The following is an 11,249-nucleotide window of genomic DNA, read 5'->3' as shown; positions in this document are numbered from 1 at the left end:
GCATTAGGTTTTTTGCGTAATGCATTAACACTTGACAGCCTATCTTATGATGTGTACTCTGTTTACATTACAGTTCTTTATTAGTTTACTCGTTTGTTCTGCGACTGATGAAATGCCGGCATATATATATATTCAACATTTGACATAACCCTGTATGTTTTGCAGGGACAACCCAGGATGTGCATTTCTCAGCACCCTGTCAACTACCAAAAGTGACTCAAACACAGGCCACCAGTAAGTGGACATCAGTTGCAATTTCACATTATGCAGTTGGCGGCTGCCTTGTACGGAGGTTTTTTTTTTTTAATGAGATGGTGATGTCGTTCTAATGTACATTTTGACCACAAAGGTGCGATCATGTCTCACAGAGGCCTATATGGTTGCTATTCTCTGCGAGGGACGTGTTCTCGTGTTTGTGAAGCATTTGTGTTTGGCAGTATTGTCGCCCAATGAGTCGGATATAAACACTAACTCGCCACTGCCGGCAAATAGTTGCGAGAAACGCATTATGACGCTCTAAAGTTATTTCATTAATTCGAAGGAAAGTTTTGCAGCAGGAAAAAAGGTTGCTATTCCAGGTAAACATGTCTTTTTCTCACAGGTTATTTAGCCAAACTGTGGATGCATGAAATTCGTGACTTATGAATAGATTTTAATTTATTCTTTAGTAATGCTTCTAAAAGAGACTAGAAATAGCATGTGACTACCTCTGCAATCAGCAGACCATACATTTACAGTCACAAGTGGCAGTTCCATGCAGTCTCGCATTTTATATAACCTTTCTTTTCAGCAACATTGGAACTGGTGGCTGCGTTTTCAGAAGGAGAAGTGTACTTGACACTGTGTGTGTATGTGTGAATTCGGTTTTCTTTGTATGTGTCGGCTCACTGACAAACGGTGCAAAAATCTGTTGTACCATGAGCCTGACGACGCCTTCTGCTGGTAGAAATGCGGCACTTCGTATTTTATAGTACTGTATGACATTTAAATCAAAGCTACCACATAAAATGATCAAGAAAACTAACCGCTGTTATAGCTGTTTTCCTCAAAGAACGCTTGTCCTTTATGGGCTGTGTTAATCTGAGCTCTCCACCGATGTTTCAGTAGTATTATCCCTTAGTGAGTGAGAGATTGGGGGCAATTAATCGTGTTAGTGTTTAAGTGGTGTCCTAATTATGTGCATTTGTTCCAACAAAGTTGTCTAGATTACTTTAGTGTGTGGTGTAAAGCTTATGCATATGGATTTGTCACTATACAGGTGGAACTCGGCTGTACCACTGCAGTGCTGCGGAAATTGCCTTCACCAGCGGCTTTGCAACAGCTGTTTCGCAGCATGTCGGTATGTGTTAATTTATAATTATGTTGGGATGGGCTAGTATTATGGACCACTGCTACTCTGTATTGTGACAGATCCATATGATAAGGGATGTAATGGGCACAGCGAAAGCCTTTGAATTTTTTACTATGGTACATAAACAGGCTCTCCTTTTCGTCACTGGAGCAGGAGAGAAGGGCATGCAGGCACTCCTGAATGTACATATATTTCAAAACATGACACACACACACACACACACACACACACACACACACACACACACACACACACACACACACACACACACGCACACGCACACGCACGCACACGCACGCACACGCACGCACGCACGCACGCACGCACGCACGCACGCACACACACACACACACACACACACACACACACACACACACACACACACACACTTAAACTAAAGGCAGGGACGTTCCATCTTTCATCTTGAATTGAATTGTGCAGCGCAAAAATACAACACAGACCACAGAGAAGCACACATGTTAACAGGTTTGATACACACGTTAGTTCAACAGATTTGATACTTCAAGTGTGCTATTTTACACAAGGGGGAAGGGAAAGGGGAGATAATCTGAAAAAAAAGTGGAGTGGAAAAAAAGGAATCGTGCCAAAAAGCATGAGAAGCATCGCGCAGCCAGGATCACCAGCAGGACATCTAAAAAGCACTCTGATAAAATTACATACAGGACAACCTTACGTATAGTTTGTTTCAATCAACTCAGATCACATGCAGCCATTACTGCAATCATGTTGTTTCCTTATGTCATATGGGGGAATGATGTGGGCCCAAAAAACTGTTTAGAGCTGAAGGATTATGTTCCATTCTAGCCTCATTGCCTGCTTTTTTATCATATTGTTATCAGCTGCTTATGTTAGGGACAAAAAGTAAGAGTACGAACTGTTTCCCGATTCGCCATTCCACACAACATGTCTTTGTGACTATATGTACATGCAGATGATCCATAGTTGAAAAATATTCAGTACAGAAGAATCTCATTACAAGATGCACTTGGTTGTAAGAGACATCTGAAAATGGTTTGGTTGGTTTTCCGATGTTTGCCACGTTAACAATACTGTATACAAGAGACACCTTTGTTACTGAGGACGACTTTTTAAGTATTCACTACTTCGAAGGGACACAACCCAGACACATTCACTTTGTGCACCTTGTGTGCTCCGAAGGGCGTAAAGATAACGCAATCCTTACACAAGTCAATCGCGCATGTCTCTTTTAGCATGAACCAGAAAAGGAGGGCAACGAGGACAGTGCAGGGCAGAAAGTGTCGGCAGTTGAAGCTGACGAGCGTCTAAGAGCACCTCAAAGGTACTGCGAGCAACAAGGCTTGCAAAGTGAAGCGTTTAAATTCCAGAAGTTGGGAAGGAAGCTAACACAATCTACAGTCACTAAAAAGATGTGAATGTCTTCTTTAGAGGGCCCCTAAACCACCGAGGTTGAAATTTAGTTGCGGTGTTGCAGTTCTACACAATAAGGCAATGAACAGGTAGCCACGAGAATTTTTCGAAACGGTGCAGTAATAGTGGAGCTACGTGTGTTTGATTATCGAAAAGTAGTCCCCACTCATTTTACTCTTTCACCTGGTACACGCCATATGGACAGTATCGTCTTTTCCTTGCCTAGTACACCTCCAAATGTTACGGGACAGGCCAACACCAACGAGCTCTGTTGCTGCCGCGCTGGCCCGTCGTCCTGCGAGGGGTGGCGCTAATACAACGGAACTGTATGGTGACTCGTGTTGAAGAGCCTCATAGGGAGACCCTTCTGATGGCGTTTCTGTTCTTTGCCCCCATTGGCTGCCCACAATAGCATCGCGCGCAACGCGACGAGGAAAATGGAGTGTGTGTATTTGCTTGCAGGCCTTGCCGGCAGTCGTACACTTTCGTTCGACCAATCGACTGCACCGGAAAATGGTGACATCATCAGAGACAGCCTGGTGACGTCAGGACAAACTGGGGGGTGCAGGATAGGTCCAGAGAGGCGCACGGGGTCATTTTCTTCATATTGTGGTGCTCCGGCAGTGCTACGCACTCTGGCATTTGGCTTCGTCGATCGTGACGGCATTCTCATTTCGATACGCGTGTTTACATGAAATGTTCAAAAAATGTCGAGAAGTGGTTTAGGGGCCCTTTAAGCCACCCTGAGCATTTATTCCTTCAGATATATCAAAACATACTTTAGTGATGATGCATAATAAAGTGATCTAGTCTGGCTCCTCAGTGTCTCAAAATTTTTGGTTTCGAGAGACATGTTTCCCGTGCCTCTTGAATATCTTCTGATGAGGCTTTACTGTAATATACACAAACAATTGTGTAACTCCTCCTGCAAGTATTATTCATTAAGCCCGGTCACTTATGTGCAAAGCTTGTGGTTAAGTCTTGATGTCCGTACTTTTTAGAGCTATGTTTATTAATTCATGCTGTTCTTATTGGTTCTTCGATGCAGGAGACAATGCCTACGAAATTATTGGCCCTGATCATGAGAGCCCTCAAGGGGCAAACAACATCTCTGTTGCAGAAGTGAGCCCGATACCACTTGGAAGTTACCATGACAGATGACACGGCAGCAATAGATACAGAGACTGCCATGTCTACTGCAGCTGCAACAGTGTACGAGGCAAGCAGCAGTGCGTCAGCATCAGCAGCAGTGTCAGAAGGAACCACACCAGGCCTGGTAGAGCAACATGTGTGCTATCACTGACTTTTTTTGTAGTGGATACAACTCATTTGCTCAACATACAAAAGCTTTTCACCACGACTGTGAGCCAGTGTTATTGTGGAGCAAGTACAAGACTAAGTTAGGTGTGATAACACAGTACAAGCATCACTTTAATATATGCAAATGCAAACATATTACAGTTGTTGCCTCCCCAGCCAGCCCACATAGTGACAACAATGTGGAACACATGGTGGGACACACCTCTCCCCCATTACAAGATAGTAGAGACTGTCAGTGTTGTTGCTAGATTGACTGGTCTTTGTAGGCAACTAGAAGGACAACACAGGTTTCATAAGATTGTTGTTGATGTTGTTGTTGAAGAGGTAAAAAAGAAGTTTGATGGGAGCTGAAGTGCCAACTGATATTGAGCAAATCAAAAGCAACCACCTGAGAAAGCAGCACTATCGAAATTTGGGTATCTATGTGCCGCCAACTCTGGTAAGAATGGCATAGGACAGAAGTGTGATGAAAATCACACAGACACTGCTGTTGCATCACTGGCCACAGTGAGCAGCGACTTGTAGGGCAAGAGAGTCAACTGAAACTAACATTATGATACAGTGTCATGATCCCATGTGACCACTTTTCAAGTTATTTTGCAAGATACAGCTCAACCTCCAGAAACGAGACTGCAACTTGTCTGTAAAAAAGCTTTCACAAAAAATTATTCATAACACTATTAACATAGCAGTATCTTTTTTTTTGTGTCGGTTCGAGGTTCCCGGCTGTCCAATAATGCAAAAATTGAGGAAAAAAAGAACATGTCGTACTTACACCTTTTTAACAAGTACGAGGGGGACAGAACTTTTCTAGTCATGCATCTTCATCACACTATCAAGTTTTTAAATGCCTTTTATAATTATTATTACCAGTTATATCTGTGCATTGTATGCATGTAGCAGGTGTAAAATCAGGTCAGTTGGATCAGATGCCTTATCTGCAAGCGAGCCCTATATTCAAGAAATTTGAATTAGAATAGTTACGTTAGAGACGCAGTCTTTCAGCACTTTATTGCCTGTGGTTTAAGCATTGCTCAATACTTTTGTGGGTGGCAATTTCAACCGGCACAGCACTGCGCTTTGCCACAGTCACATTTGTCTTCAAAGCGGTTTTTACCATTTGTGTTGATCTGTTTGTGTATGCATAGAGCAAGTTTTTAATTTATATTTTTCTGCATTCTTGTGCTTGCACTAAGCTTGTATAAGGCAGTTACAAAATGTGTGTCACTATAACGAACTGTTCTGTTGAGCTTACAGTTGAAAATAATCGTGTTCAGATGGCCGCACTTCTATGCGGGTGCACCGCTAGCTTTGTGTATGTTCTCATGTTTGTATAAAGCTTATATAAGCTAGTTAGAAAATGTATGTCACTAAGCATTGTGATATTCTTTAAAGAACTGCTTGGTTGGTTTTACACTTGTGAATTAGTATTGAGGCGGTGGTATTCCCATGTATGCCCACTGCTAGCTTTCTGTGTCCTCATGTGTTTGTATTAAGTTTCTACAAGGGAGTTACAGCATGTACGTCACTAAGCGCTGTGATATTTTTTAAAGAACTGCTTTGTTGGTTTTACACCTGTGAGTAATAGTACTCGGGTGGCACTAGTCATGTGTAGGTACACAGGGACCATTTGTATACATTATGCTCATGTAAAGCAGTTACAAAGTGTATGTCACTAATTACTGTGATATTTGTTGAATTGTTGTGATGGTTTTACACATGTGAATAATAGTGGTCAGGACACAGTACTTGCGGTGTATAGTTGAATTTATACACTGCCAAGACATGGGCTGTATACGTACCAAAAGAAATGTGTCATTATATTGTTGTGATTATTACTGTTTGGATTTTATTAAACTGTAATAAAATTGTTTCTTGTATCTATTGAGGTATGGCAATTTGTCATGCAACCAAACTGAGGACCTGAACTTGTGCATACAAATAAACAGCTAATTTAAGAGTATACTGCTCATATTCTGCTAAAGCAGTTTAACAAATCTTGTACTACAATGCTGGAAAAATGACAGAGCTGACTCGGATGTACAGAAAAAGTTCTGCACTGGCTGAAGGACTGCCCCACACTGGAGTTCGTAATGTTGCCTTTATTGGAGTAGAACAGAAAGTGCACTTCTATTAAAAATGCGACAGTCGGTGCAGAAACATAAGGCAGACGAGCGGATGTGGCACATTTTTTTCAGGGCCCTCCATGCCTACTACTGCATTTCTAGTCTTCCTGTGCTCTGCGTATAAGCCCCTGTTCAGCCAAGGTTTTTACTCCATGACAGTTGTTCTACTGGGTTCGTAGCAATATTGAAGAAAAAAATTCAATGGTTTTCAAGGACTTTCGAGGCCCCGACACAGTAACTTCAAGGACCTCGTGCAATGTGTGTAGTAGTTTGGACAGGCAATAACTTGTTCAAGAACACCGTTAACTTTAATGCAAACAAAAGAAAACAAAACAAATCGCATTTCAGTGATTTCAAACATTTGAAAGACTGCTAATTTGCCTTTCACCGCCCACCACTAAACGCACACAAGGAAGCATTTCAAGAAAGCGCTCAAAGTTTTTCTGCAATAGCACAATTAACTACTTGGACCTGCAACATTTGCAGTTTTTGAATACTGTTTGGTTTGACAGTGTATGTGATGTCATCTGTTGCCTCAGCTTTTTTCACCATCAAATAAGCAATAGTCATTTCTAATTTCTTTTTATTGTGTCTGTCGCTCTCAATTTACTCTTCATGGCTTCTCTTCGAATGCCTCAACTGTTGAGCTTCCTGCTTCTGCTCCTCCAAGCACATTTGTCGCCGGTTCCATGTGCTTAAAACTGGTATCTGCAGCTCCTTTGTAATTTCAACTTTAAGGATGTCGCTTTCCTTCTATTACCTCCAGAGACAATTTTCTGTGACATGCGAAAGAGTGTCACAGAAGGGAAAAAAAGCGCTTGGCAATGTCTGCTAAGTCTAGCCAAGTGTACAAGTTTAAGGAATTTCCAATACTTCTAAAAATTCAAGGGTTTTCAATGCCTTGAAAAATGGCATTTTAGAAATAAAGGATTTTCAAGGATCGCTACAAACCCTGGATTCTAGCACCTAAATAATTTTACAAGCTTATTTTGGCATGGAGTTAGGAAATTCATGCTTTCTAGCTAACGCTGCACTAACTCTGTACAGTGAAGCCACGAGAGCGCAACTATATTGGAGTAAAGAAAAATACTGAAAGCTTTTAATACCACTCTTCTTTTTTTCTATGGAGCTTCGTAATGCCTAGTTAAGTTTACGAATGTGCCTGGTTTTGGCGGGCGTTTCTTCGACATTTTCTGGAAGAAGCAGATGTCTAGCCCCCGTATTCAGAAATGTATCTTAATACAAAGCTCATGCTTGACTTGATATAAACGACGCCTGGTGCGAACGTCCCCCAAGACGCTCACTGCCTTTCTTTTGGTGCGTTCACGACTTGCGTCGTTTAGATCAAGTCAAGCATGGGCTTCAAGTTATGATGCATTTCTGCATATGGGGGTAAGCGTGCACGATTCCGGGCAACGCACTGTGCCATTGACACTGAGAGAAAACGGGGAAAACAGAGTTAACCACTTATGCTCCTAAACTTTCGCGTACCTGTGGTGTGCGTGTATCGTGGAAGAAGAAACAGCGCAAACACAAGGACGAAAAAAAGCATCAACCACACCAGCGCTTCGTGGTGTGGCATGTTTTTGCGTCGTCCTTGTGTTGCGCTGTTTCTTCTAAAATGCTCAACCAAGTAGCCGGCAAGTCCATCCTGTGCATATATAAATTGAACACACGCATGAGTGTAGATGGTCTTCGAAGCTTTTAGAACGAGCACTGCTACAGGATACGAGCAGTGCACGCGTAACAAGTGGACACATTAGTCATTTAAACATGCGTGCCAATGCATTTGACGCGGCTATCGGCATAAGCAGTCTCCAAATGCTGGAATGCATGCGCTTCAAAACGCTAACGATCCGCTGCTAATGCAGGACAACAGCTCACAGCGGACTGAACCAAACTCCAAACTAATGCACTTGAAAAGAACGCCTACACGGCAGCGTGAGGCACGTCGAAATGCCTGGTACTGGCGTCGCAGTTGCTCACCAGTATACGCGCGAATTAAATTCACATACGTGGATGGTTGGCGCAATACTTTGTATCCGCGTATTTTGGAGAACATGGACTGGAGAAGCACTCGATCATGAGCTGAACGGCACATTTGTTATTTTCCTGCGGTGACGACAAGCCGTGAATAGTTCTCACGTTGTCGTCCACGTTGTCTTCCTTCGTTAGTCGTAGCAAGGAATGGAAATGATGCAAACGCACACGTATCCCAGTACACAACAGCCCAGCACACTGCAGAGAAACCCCACCCACCGCAGCCGATTCATCAAATACGTTTGGTATATATATAACCTCTAAAGGAACACGACTGGGCGTGGCGGCGCTGTGGTGTAATGGTTATGATGTGTGTTTTGAATTGTACAAATGCGAGTGTACGCGGGTTCGAATTCACATGATGTTATAGAGCATTGTGATTCTTGATAAGTATGTGATTCCCTTGACAATTGTATTCTAATTAGATTGTGTGACTCCTGATTGTGAAATTTGCGAAAATACTTGCAGATTAAGTGTTAATTCGCCTTTTTTTCTCCTCAGTGGCGTTCGTGACGCATACGCATAGGCCGCTTCAGAGCAGTCACGCCTCACGGTAGGCAGCAAATAGCCAGGAAAAAATGACTTTAAAATCCTGCATAACTTTGCTCACGCCTATTCTGAAGGCCGCTTGGAATCGGGCCAGTGTCTCTGAGGAGCCGCCTACGGAACAGTATATCAGCGGCCCTAATTTGATCTGATTTCCTGCCTGCATGCGTGACCAGGACTTGGCCAAGAGGGTATTGGGAAGAGTACTAGCACTCTGTTCTGAAGGAGTACAAGCACTCTGTTTGGGGGAGTAGAAGTACTCGGTCTGGCGGTGTACTATCAACCCTGCGGGGAGAGTATTAGCACTCTGCGGAAGAGTACTAGCACTCCCTGTGGGAAGAGTATTATCACTCTGCGGAAGAGTACTAGCAATCCCTTGCGGTGGAGTAACAAAACTCTGTCAGGAGGAGTTGACCTACTCTCTCTCAAAGAGGGTCGATCTACTCTCGAAAAGAGAGTGAAATATGGGACAAGCAGCTACTCCCTCAAAGAGAGTGCCCGGCACTCCCTTAGTTTTTAGAGTGTAGTCCGGAGACTCAGCTTTCGATTGATGCCTATCTCGACTCTCCACACATGGCGTAACACTGTTCCCAAAAACGATTTTTGTAACACTGTCGTGAAAGTTCACGTGGTGTCTATAAAAACATAAGCGTACCAGTTGGCGAAGCCTCTCAACCCGTGGCCGAGTGGTAGAATCGCGCGCATCTTTCGTCTCGCGTCACGGTGCCCGCGGTTCGATTCCCGCTTCGTAATTTTTGTTAAGCCGCATAGCACCTAGTTTTGTAGTCTTTCACTAGACGGCAGAAACACAAACCCCAAGATTTGCTTTCAGTTCTGGTTTTTCAGCGGCGCAGTTTTTTTTAAAGCCGCATAGGGCTTAGTTTTATAGTCTCCCACCAGATGGCAAAAACACTGAACTCAAGATTTGCTTTCGGTTCTTGTTTTCCAGTGGTACTCTTGAAATATTATGGTTTCTATTTTTCCTTCCTAAAACGTAACAGTATCGTGTTCATTTCTTATGTCATCGCTTTTATGAAGAGTTTATTCAGTGGATATCATAACTAAAAGCTTGCGCATAGCTTTGTGTTATGCAAAAAAAAACTTTCTTGCTTTGTAGCGGGGATCTTGGGAGAACAAAATGGCTCTTCGTATTGCGTTCTTCTGGAAGGTCCGTTTTCTTCGACTTTCGGCTGTCCTTAATGGCACACACTCCGAGCGGATCAGGTCCACCTGGGCCACAATGCCACCCAGGGGCCAGTGCCATTCCTATGCAACATTCGTGTGGAACAAAGGGTCTGCTAGGCTGAGTCGCTGCCCAAACGTTAATTATTTCTAAAGATTCATCCACATAAGAAATGCACCAACTAGGAGAAGATGTGCAGCGTCTGGAATAATAGCCACTGTTTGTGGTCCCTACAGCCAAGTGCTATGAATCCGTAGGCGTGGCCGTAAAAAAACAATTTGAATAAATGTCCCGTGCTGTGTGACTGCCCTGGTCGCTCTACAGAGAAGCTAGCTTGGCTAGCCGTCAGCATTTAGGATCAAAATATGGCGTCGCTCGTTCGGTGCATTTTATTTTAATGCGCAGCATTCACTGGTGAGTACCCCAGCAATTTGGCAGCAAAATCGTGCGAAATCGGGCTTGTAAGGCCAAAAAACTTGACGCATTTCCCACATGAATACATAGGTGTTTATAAAAAGGGTTGGGGTGGCCAACATGAAATTGGAAGTGGCATCAGGATAAATCTGGCCGTGATACAGGGATGGGCCAAGTTGAATTTGGTAGTGATATGGGAGTGGCCCAACCTAAATTTGGGGTGAAATGGTAATGAGCCAAGCTGAATTTTAGGCTGATATGGGGGTGGCCCAACCTAAATTTGAGGTGATATAGGGGTGGGTAAGCCTAAGTTTGAGGGAGTATAGGGGGTAGGCCAGCCTTGATTTGGGGATGATACGGGGTGGGAGAACCTAAATTTTGGGGGATATGGGGGGTGGGCCATCCTAACCACGGGGGTGATATGGGGCTGGGCGAAGCTGAATCGGGGGTGATATGGGGATGAGCTAACCTAAATGTGGGAGTGATTTGCTGTGGGCCATCCTAAATTTGAGGTGATAGAGGGGTGGGCCAGGCGAAGTTTGGGACTGATATGGGGATGGGCCAACCTGGATTTGGGGATGATATGGGGGTGGGCCAACCGAAATTTGGGGGTGCCATGGGGACGGGCTAACCTAACCAAGGGAGGGATGTGCGGCTGGGCCAAACTGAATTGGGGGGTGATATATGGGTGGACTAACCTTAATTGGTGGCTGATTTGCGGTGGGTCATCCTAAATTTGAGGTGATCAAGGTGTGGGCCAGCCTTAGTTTGGGGCGGATATGGGGGTGGGCCACCCTCGATTTGCAGGTGGTATTGGAGTGGGCCAACCTATATTTGGTGGTGTGGAGGCTGGCCAATC

The 11,249-nt window shown here is 43.9% G+C and overlaps 1 long non-coding RNA gene across 1 annotated transcript; it reads left to right on the top strand.

Moving 5' to 3' along the window:
• Nucleotides 1-206: 206 nt before the first annotated feature.
• On the top strand, nt 207-4,908 carry LOC142566354 (uncharacterized). Its single transcript, XR_012825037.1, has 3 exons — nt 207-234; nt 1,259-1,339; nt 3,810-4,908. It is a non-coding gene; the product is annotated as an uncharacterized LOC142566354 (long non-coding RNA).
• Nucleotides 4,909-11,249: the final 6,341 nt, after the last annotated feature.

Source organism: Dermacentor variabilis, unplaced genomic scaffold (assembly GCF_050947875.1).
Source record: "Dermacentor variabilis isolate Ectoservices unplaced genomic scaffold, ASM5094787v1 scaffold_12, whole genome shotgun sequence".
NCBI classification, from domain to species: domain Eukaryota; kingdom Metazoa; phylum Arthropoda; class Arachnida; order Ixodida; family Ixodidae; genus Dermacentor; species Dermacentor variabilis.
This window is presented reverse-complemented; position numbering and strand designations above follow the sequence as displayed.